Genomic DNA, 10,421 nt, shown 5'->3' on the forward strand with positions numbered 1-10,421 from the left:
AATAAATAAATAAATCTTTAAAAAAAAAAAAAGAGCAGAGAGGGCAAGATAACAGCAGATCTGTCTCTGCCCCAGTGTGCTTTTAGACCGACTCACAGAGCAAAAGAACAAGCAGACCGGCTGTCCTAGAATCAGGTCTTGCCTCTAGTCCTCTCACCCATGAAATCAAACTGGGATCACATGATATAAAACATAGCTGGGTCTACTACTTTAGAAGGAGCTGATGTTACAGAAAGTAATAGATGACCTTACAGAAAGAGGCTGGGACAAAGGATGATGATGGCTGATTCGCTTTGTTGTTCTGGTAGTCTCATCTAGCCCAGGCCCGCTTCAGACTCTCTCTGTAGATGAAGATGATAGTGAATTCCTTCAGCTTCCTGCTTCTACTTTCCAAGAGCTAGGACCCCAGGCCTGCATTGCTCTGCTAGCCTTGGGTTTTTTCTTAATTAATATTTAAGTGAGAATGAATCACCACACTTTGGCAGTCAACTTGTGACTTAGGTTGTAGCCGTTCTGCTAGGACATCTCTTCTTGTGATCAGGTCTTCAGTTTTATACACTGTGATCAAAGGCAAGGCAAGCCCTTCGTCCACACATTGCTCAACCGCCTCCTCCTTGTGATCCAGGCTGGATTAAACATTCATAGGAAAGGCAATTTGGCTGCTTGGCGACTGTGAACACAGAGGATAGAAACAGGAGCTAGCCCTTCAGAAGTCCCGTCTCTCTTCCTACGGAGGCCTTTCCATTCCTTTTTCATGTCACCCACCCTATTCTCTAAGATCCAAAGGGTCAGACTCACAGCAAAGGTTCCCAGAGTACAGCAAAGTCTACAGTTTTCATGTCTACTTTCAACATGTCACAGCTGGAACAGAACAGGAAGTTCTACGAGCCAAAAGTCAAGCCTCAGGATGGGTGGAAGACTGGCCTGCAGTCCTGCCTTTCTGTAAGAACATAATCCAGAGATACAAGGCTATTTTTAGGGGGGAAATGCAGGCTTTAGAATGTTAGGGTGGGAAGTGGCTTTTGAAATAAAAGTACACACTCTTATCATTAATAAAACAACTTTCCAGAACATTATATTAGGAATATGTGTTTATATATTTTTTCATTGAGCTTCATGAAAATCTTTCATGTAGAGGGCTGTCCTGATTTCTGAAGTTTACAATTCATGCTCTGCCTTACATCTTTCTTTCTTTCTTTCTTTCTTTCTTTCTTTCTTTCTTTCTTTCTTTCTTTCTTTCTTTCTTTCTTTCTTTCTTCCTTCCTTCCTTCCTTCCTTCCTTCCTTCCTTCCTTCCTTTCCTTCCTTTCCTTCCTTCCTCTCTCTCTCTCCTTCCTTCTTTTCTTTTTTTTTTTTTTTCTGTTCCTTAGAGTTTTAAAACATATACTTCCCTGTGGCTAATGTCAAGTTTACATTTCCCAGATTGTTTGGACACATTCCAAAAGAAATATCTCAGTCATATCTTTAAAGAAAAGGGCATTTAGTACATATGTCTAAAAGCTCACATGCTGCCGGAGGGGAGGGATGGGAACTGTGACAGAGGACACAACAAGCTTCGAGTTCTACTAGTAAACTTCTGAGCAGACTCCTGGGCCTTCACGTTTCAGGAATATGAGATGGCCAAGTCAGTTGTGAAAGACTCAGACTCAGAATAAATCAGAAAAAAAAAAAAAAAGTAAAGTTATTTTCGTGGGTTTTGTACTACCTAATTGGAAACCAGCTGCAACATAATCGTTTGTTTGCTTAATGGCTGCCTTGCATTGTGAGTTTGCTCCACAGTACTGCAGTGTAGCACAAAGACACAGAACTGAGGGGCTAGACTCTGAGCCAGTGCTCTGAAGGCAGCAAACTCTGGAGTCTCACAGGGGGCCTTTCTCAGTGTGGCTGACTAGCCTTAGCAGCATTCCTCAGACAGGCTGGTTTTTGCCCATCTGAGGAGTTGTGTTGTTTTGACAGTCATAGAGCCGTTTGGGCTACTTACTAGCAGACTTCTCATCCATAAGATGGGTGTAAAAGGTGACAGAATGAGGGCTTTGAGTCTCAGTGAAGTGAAAGCCACAGGTTTTGGAGTGGTACAACATGCTTCATTGGTGGAACACACCTTTAATCCCATCACTGGGAGACAGAGGAAGGCGGGCTTCATAGCAAGTTCTATGCCAACCAGAGCTACATAATGAGAGCCTGTCTAAAAAAATAAAATAAAATAATGAGGAAGGGAAGTTATGGACTTAGTTGAGTGTGGTAGTTGGTGCAAGCCTATAACCCTGAATCTGGTGTATCCAAGATCATCTTGGGCTACACAGTAAGACCCTATAGCAAAACAAAACAAAACAAAACAACAGCAAACAAAAACAGGAAGTGTGTGAACTCAGGAAGGGGGTTGTCATTGTTGACAAGTCTAATAAACTACTCTCTGCCTCAGTTTCCCTATCCGTAATGATTGTGATGAAACCGTCCTTTCTTTAGCAGTGTGACTCTTTCCGTTTCATTTGCCCACTTAGAATAAGGAATCTGAGCTCAGATTAGATCGTCTGTCATGAAACCGGTTTGTTTTACTCTGCTAATCATGTGCACATGTCGCTGCCACAGTCAAGGGTTATCTATGCAAGGCCAATGGTGTGTGTATTTGTTAGATAAGTAAAGTAGAAAATCAACTAAATAAACTAAGACTGATGATCAATCCTAAAGTTCTATATCATCCTCAGATAAGAAGAGATCCAAATACCAGGAGTAGCATTGAATGGGGGCGTGTATGTTTAAAGAAAGCAGAGCGGTTGCGCTATGAAGTGCTATAGCTGTTTTAAAACGAGACATCTGGGCTGGAGAGGCGGCTCAGTGGTGAAGAGCACCTGCTATTCTTCCAGAGGACCCAGGTGCAGCGCCCAGCATCCCATGGATGTTCACAAATGTCTGTAACTCCAATTTTAAGGGATCAGATGATCCGTTCTAACCTTATCACCAGGCATGCATGTAGTATCATATACATACATACATACATACATATATGCAAGCAGACTATTCACACACATAAAGTTAGATAAGTAAATATTTAAAGGCTTAAAGAAATAAAACAAATATATATATATGTACACACACACACACATATTCCTATGTTATATTAAGAGGAAGTGAATCCCAGTATAGCATGTGTCTTAGGATTTCTATTGCTATGGAGAAACACCAAGACAACTCTTATAAAAGAAAGAATTTAATTGGGGGCTTACTTACAATTTTAGAGGCTTAGCCCATTATTCTCATCACGGTGAGGAGCATGGCAGTGTCCAGGCAGGAATGGTGCAAGGCAGTAGCTGAGAGCTTTACATCCGGATCCACAGGCAGCAGGCAGAGAGCCACTAGACCTAGCATGAACTTTCAAAACCTCAAATCCCACTCCGAGTGGCACACTTCCTCCAACAAGGCCACATCTCCTGAGCCTTCTAATCCTTTCCAACAGTTCACCAACTGGGGATTAATACTGGATGCAAATACATGAGCCTGTGGGGGCCGTTCTCATTCAAACCACCACACCACGTGCACAGATTATTATGAGTACTAACATTTACTAACCATTTTTTGTGCATCGGATAACATTTTAAGAGCTTTTCATACATTAATACCTCCTCTCCATATTAAGGAAGAATTCTTCTTTTCATAATAGAAATGGAGAAAACTGAGCTTCAAGGATGTAGTTCACTTGCCAGAAGTCACACACTCATGGGTTGATGGTCTGGAACCTGTATTGGATCAGTCTTGTTCCAGAATCCATGTGGTCATTCCTATGCAAAGCTGGTCTCCTAGTGGGATGCTTGAATTATATACAGCGAATAACAGCCGTGTGCATTGGGCTGGGAATATGGTTCAGCTGGTAAAGAGCTTACCTCGTGTGCACAAAGCCCTGGGTTCAGTCACAGCCCCCTGTCCATGAGAAATAGCAGTGCACATCTGTGATCCCGCCACCAGGAGGTAGAGCCAGGAGGGTCAGAAGTACTGTTGCTAGGTATCAAGTTCAAAACTAGCCTGGGATCCATGAAACACCTCTCTCAAAAACAAACCAATAAAACAAAACAACAACAACAATAAAACAAAACAAAACAAGCCAACAATGTGTATATACAGAGAAGAAAGGAAAGGAGGGAGGAAGGAGGAAGGGAGGAAGGAAGGAAGGAAGAAGGAAGGAGCCTGAAAACTCATAGAAACAAAAGGGAGACTCCCACTTCTTGCCCTTTTGGTACTGAGCCTGACCTTTAGCTGCCGAACCTAACTGCTTTCCAGCCTAAAACTTTCTCTTTGGGGGGAACATATACTTGTATATGGTTTGAATTATTTTATGACAATACAAATATAAATTCACACAGCTGCCTTTGGAATAAAAAAAATAATTGTAAAGTAAATTAACTCATTTGACTCAGTGAGGACTTACTTGTGGGGCAGAATTATTTCATGTTTTCCAAATACGAAATGACCTCACCATAAGCAGCTCTGCTTTGCTCATGAGAAGACAGAGACGAATTACCTCCCGGCTAGTAAGATGCACAGTTTGGACTGAGTATGGCTGCAGATGCTGTGTGTGCCATGCATATATCATACATGCACAACATGTGTGTGCACTGAGCCCCCAAAAGTTCCCACACATTTTCAAATACCAGATCGAGCCATAGGAATACCTTGTAGTGGGTGGTTAAAAGCAGCCTTTGGAATCACAGGGACATAGACACAACCTCCACCTCTACTAATTACAGTGGCCTGGTGGTTAGCTCATTAACAAATTTCATTTGAGGGCCCTTGGTATAAAAATTGGAGGTACTACTGACCTCCGTCTCACAAGGGTATAATGAAGATGGAAAATATTAGTACAGATAGCACGCTTAGAGCACAGAACACATCTTTTGTTTTTGGAGTCAGGATCTGTTATGTAACTCTAGCTGTCTCGGAGCTCACACTATGTAGACTAGGTTGGCCTCAAACTCACAGAGACCCATCTGCTTCTGCTTCTGCTTCCCAAGAGCTAGAACTAAAGGCAGGCAGCACTACACTTAAACAGAACCCATCTTATTAAAGTTGTAGATCAATACTAGTTTTTTGCCTTTTGTGGTGGCTGGGGTTGTACCTCAGTGAGAGAGCCCTTGCTTGGTATATGCAAGGTCCTGGATTTGATCCTATAACTGAAAGAAAAAGTAGACCCCTTTATTATAGTGGTGTTCCCTTCCCAACCCTCTCTTTCTCTGTGTGTGTGCATGTGTGTGTTCATAGGCTGGAAGTAACGTTACATATCTTACTCACCACCCACCTTATTTTTAAATTTTTTTTTTTTCCTGCCAATGCTGGGGATTGAACCTAGGACCTGCCTCACACGTGCACGGCAACATTCTACCACTGTGCAACGGTCCCAGAATTTAACCTTAGTTTTTGAGACAATGCCTCTGGATAAACTTGAAGGTCACCGGTTTAGCTAGACTGGCAAGCCCCAAGCACCCTCCTGTCCTCCACCACCCAGAGCTGTGGCATCCAGCTGTTTTGGTGGATTAAACTCAAATTCTCATATAAAGTGCAGAGCCAGCACTTTATGCTAACTGAGCCACTTCCCCAGGTCCCTTCACAATTTCTATCAATGTTGGGGGTTGATTTTTTTCTTTTATCTTGATTTAGACTTAAAAGCTCATGTCTTTGGTCTAGTAATTCTACTGTAAACAATTTGCCTGTCCTTGTATTTTTTTTTTTAATATACCAAGGTATTTGCCTAAAATGATCATTTGGGTGTTTGTTAATCAGTGAACATCCATCACTACAAACTAGAGTTTGATACACCTCTATGGTAATACTTGGGGGACCCTAAAGTGCCATAGAGCAGCCTTCTTTCCTGCTGAGATTCTGAACAAAACAAGACAAAAGGAACATCAGATGAGGCTTCGATTAGATGCCGCACTGTAGGCTGTTTCCTAGTAAGCAGGGAGAAACAGACTTCCTCCTGCTGAAACCCAGAGGTACATGGGTGGCACCAGTCCAGGCATTTTTCAGGGAGCCGAGGGATCCCCCAAGACGACTGTATCTTAAGAGCAGAGTTGATTTTAATGCACACACTTTGTCCTCCTGAATTTAATAATCAGATAGATGATGCTCAGCCCAGGGAAGGAAAGGGACCATTAGGGCCCCTGGAATGATGCTGAGCGGCCCCAGAGTGATGCTGAGCGCCCCGGAGTGATGCTGAGCGGCCCCTGGAATGATGCTGAGCGGCCCCTGGAATGATGCTGAGCGCCCCGGAGTGATGCTGAGCGGCCCCTGGAATGATGCTGAGCGGCCCCCGAGTGATGCTGAGCGCCCCGGAGTGATGCTGAGCGGCCCCTGGAATGATGCTGAGCGGCCCCCGAGTGATGCTGAGCGCTTCTCCCGTGGAAAGTCCGTTCTCCTTCAAGAAAGACAAGGTCATTAAAGGAAGGGAGGAGATCTTTGATGCTTGTAAGGTGGTATTTTGGATGGAAAATGCAATGCAGAACATGAATATGGCAAAATCTCCTGTAAATTTTTAAGAGGACATAACAAACTATATTAATAACAATATATAAAAACCAGTCACTACAGATATGGTTTTGGAATATATTGAAGATGAGGAAACCTTTATTCTCTTTATCTACCCCCTTTTGTCTACTGTTTTAGTCTTCTCCCGATGTGTATATTACTTTTATTTCTGAAAATGCTGCTAAGGGTTATTGAGACCATGAGACTGAGAACCACTACTGAGGGTTTTTTTTTAATTTCTTATTTTTAATAGCTCTCTGAGGAAAAAAAGTATAATAAGTGTTATTTTAAAAAATACAAACAAGATAGCGTTAAAAAAGTTCTCTCTCTAGCTTTGGGAGTCCTAATGAACTATAATCACAGAGACGCCAGACTAGTCAAAATTGGAAGAAAGAGCTATAATCACAGGAAAAGAACTCTCTCCACAATTTGAAGGATCCCAGAAAAAGCAGCCGTAATGACAGCGGGGCTGACTTCAGGAAAAGCAGAAACAGGAGCAGCTGCGGTGGCGCCTACAGTGGGTGGGATGCGTGGCAACACGGAGTGACACGGGAGAGCACCAACTGCCTACCACCCAGGACCCGAGGACCCCCAGGGAGGGAGGATTGAAGATCTAAAGTGTAAATCAACAGGACTCGAGTCTAGGAGAAAACGCTGAAGTGGTGGTTATGATTCATGACCACACTGGACCTCTCGGCTAGGGTGACCTGGTAGACACCCGGTCACGGTTGTGTAACTGAAGCACTGGAAGCATGGTGAGGCAGCTTCCTGCAGCCCCAGGTGGTCAAAAGGCCAGTGTGACTGAGCCTGTAAGGAGGGTCAGCCTTGGACATCTCTCCTTGTATTTGCCTAAGCTCCAGCAGTGAACTCATTACAAAACATGCATGTGGCCTAATTCCTTGTCCCACTCTGTCACCAGAACAGACCCTGTAAGAGAATTCCAAAGTACAGTGAACTCATGTTGCAATCTTGCACAGATCACAGACTAGGTATGTTAGGACGCAAATTCCTTAAACAGCTCTGTTTTACTACAGATTTCACATTCCAGCCTGTTGTTTGAAGTGCTCGTGCAGCTGCCCATGCAAGGCCTTTCTGACTGTTCTCAGCCATGAAGTGCCCAAGAACAAAGATGTTTCTTAAACTTCCCTACTCACAAAAAACGAAAGCAGCCATTATATAACGAAGCTCGGAGCTCCAGGGCTGAGCAGCCCCTGAAGATCGCCCTGCCCAAGGTCACTCGGGCAGACACAGAGAAAATAGAGGGGAAAAAAATTCTCAGGCAGGAAAATGAGTGTGAGGATTACTCAGCAGTTAGATGGGCCCCTACGTCCACGAGGTTGTAACTTTATCTTGACAACATGGTCTTTCCTGGAAGAGACTTGAGCAGCGAATTTATCATTTTATAATTTGTGGCTTAAATTTGAGCCATACACCAAGCAGCTGTGTTGGTCTGAGGCACTTTGGACTCCTTCTAAAGCCCAGGAGACAGAAAGAGACCACTTCAAACTTGAGGCCCCCAAACTCCTCGGGGGGGTTTGGTTAACCATGGGCGCATCAAGGGCAGGGTTTCTGCATTGTTTTTTCTTAGGAAATGTATGGAACCTGGACCGCGCGCCTTTGTGTCTTTGTTTGTTTTAGATTTGGAGTGGGAGCAGACTGTGATAGTTGGAGCCTGGAAGGGGGGGAGGGGCCGCTCCGATCTGGTGACAGCGGGTTTTCATATATTCCAGGGTCCCTCTGGGAAATGAGAAGTTGGAAGCGGAGAGGGGGGAAATGGGTGGGGAAATGGGAAGCCAAGGGAAGGGAGGAGTGCCAGAGATAACTGCTGACTTCACAGTTTTCCACCGGGGCCTGCCCTGCCTACCTCTGTTGACATCAAAGCTTTCCCAGCGCCTTTGCGTGCCTGCTCAGTCGGCCCTGCCTGCTGCCACCCGGGGAAGAACTGGCGGCTAGCCCTGCAACAAAGCGGAGGACAAATTTTCTGCAACGAATCTCTCATCAAAAAAAAAAAAAAAAAAAAAAAAAAAAAAAAAAAAAACCCGCCCCCTTCCAGTTCTGTGCAATAGCCCTGCATCGCCAGGCCGGGGGTTCAATAGTCCGCCTTGTACAAAGACAGCTTTTACAGGGAGGTCTCCAGGAACGTGGGCAGCTTTTCAAGGTATCTCACGGGTTCTGGGCAGCGCTGTCTGTCTGTGGGCCGATGGGTGTGTCTTTTGCAATCCAGTTGGGGCGCCTGGATTTGGGAAGTCTTGGCTCCTCTCCCCAGAGCGATGCAGGGCATAGGATTATTACTGGCATCTGAGCTCCAGCGCCGGCTGCCATTCCATCTCTTTTCTCTGCTCCCCCTGCTAGGCTTTGCATGTTTTTATCCCCTTCTCTAGTTTTCCCTACCCTGGGACTGGCTGATCTCTATCCCCAGGGAAGAAGCAAAGGAAATAAGTTGGCCATGCTTGTCTACTCTTCCTATAGCCCCCACCCCTCGGCCCCCTCCGTAGCCCGCCACAAATCTACTTGTAGCCAGAAACCCGGAACCAAAAGGAGTCAGAGACTCCTCACTGGGGAATAGCAGTCACCACTGGGTCCACATGTTAAAACCAAGAGGACAGGTTTGAAACATGGAAGATGCTTCACAGACAATGTGGGGAAAAAAGGTTACATTCACCGTCTCCTCCGGCTCATCGGTGTGAATTTGAAGACAAACCCAAAATGGGTGCAGGCTCTTTGGAAAGCAGTTGGAAGTGTCTCTAACATGAGCTCAGTGGGAGACAGAGTGCATGCTCACCTGACAGGTCCCTTTCTCAATAGCCAACAATTAAAAAGAGGTGGGGGGGGGCGTTCTGTAATGGGCGATAAGGTTAGCCTTAAAGGCTGACAACATTTTCTGCCTCTTGAGTTCACTGTGAGCTCTCACAGGCCTTGAGAAAGTTCCCAGGAAGATAGAGGTTGGACTCTTCTCAACCATGGCCACACTGAGGGCTGTTTGTTATCTGCTATGGCCAAATGCAAACTTGGACTGTACCACATTTTGGAAAACAACATAATACTAGAAACGGCACATTTCAGAGAAGAAACTGGTGTGTGGGGTGCTACAAACTCAACCTGTAACGCAAGGAGTGTTAAAAACAGAAAATGAGATCTGGAGAGATGGCTCAGAGGTTAAGAGCACTGACTTCTCCTCCAGAGGTCCTGAGTTCAAATCCCAGCAACCACATGGTGGCTTACAACCTTTTGTAATGTGATCTGACGCCCTCTTCTGGTGTGTCTGAAGACAACAACAGTGTACTCACATAAAAATAAATAAAACTAAAACAAAAACAAAACCCAAAACACAGAAAATGAGAACTTATAAATGCTGGCTACAGGGTGGTGAGATGACTCAATGGTTAAAGACTTTTGCCACCAAGCTGAACACATGGGTTGTTCCCTAGAACCCACAGATGAGGAATAGCTCCAACAAGTTGTCCTCTGACCTCTATATATGCAGACATACAAGTAATGTCATAAACCACTAAAGCTTTCACTACCTAATCCCTCAAACAAGAATTAGTACCTGAGTTAAGCACGGTGGCACACGTTTTTACTTCCAGCACTCAGGACATAGAGGCAAGCAGATCTCTGAGTTCAAGGCCAGCCTGGTCTACAAAGTGAGTTCCAGGACAGCCAGGGCTACACATTGAAACATCTTCCCTCCCCCCTCAAGGAATTAGTACCTGTCTCTGTTTGTAACAGATGAATGCATGAGGACCCAGAGCCAGTTAAGCACACCACTATAAGCCTGTTACTCAGGAGAGAGAGGCAGGGTGAGGTGTTTGACCCAGCTTGGGGTATATAGCAAGATACTGTGTCCATATTAAAAAAGGAAAGAAGAAGAAAAAGAAAAAGAAAAAGAAAAAGAAAAAGAAAAAGAAA

At 44.5% G+C, this 10,421-nt stretch overlaps 1 long non-coding RNA gene across 1 annotated transcript; it reads right to left on the reverse strand.

Moving 5' to 3' along the window:
• Positions 1-6,077: 6,077 nt before the first annotated feature.
• LOC147000355 (uncharacterized) lies at positions 6,078-8,494 on the reverse strand. Its single transcript, XR_015045991.1, has 2 exons — positions 8,377-8,494; positions 6,078-6,402 (listed from the first exon to the last, which is right to left on the reverse strand). It is a non-coding gene; the product is annotated as an uncharacterized LOC147000355 (long non-coding RNA).
• Between the last annotated feature and the right edge of the window lie 1,927 nt (positions 8,495-10,421).

Source organism: Mus caroli, unplaced genomic scaffold (genome assembly GCF_978045245.1).
Source record: "Mus caroli unplaced genomic scaffold, Mus_caroli_1 scaffold_18, whole genome shotgun sequence".
In the NCBI taxonomy this organism is placed as follows: Eukaryota; Metazoa; Chordata; class Mammalia; order Rodentia; family Muridae; genus Mus; species Mus caroli.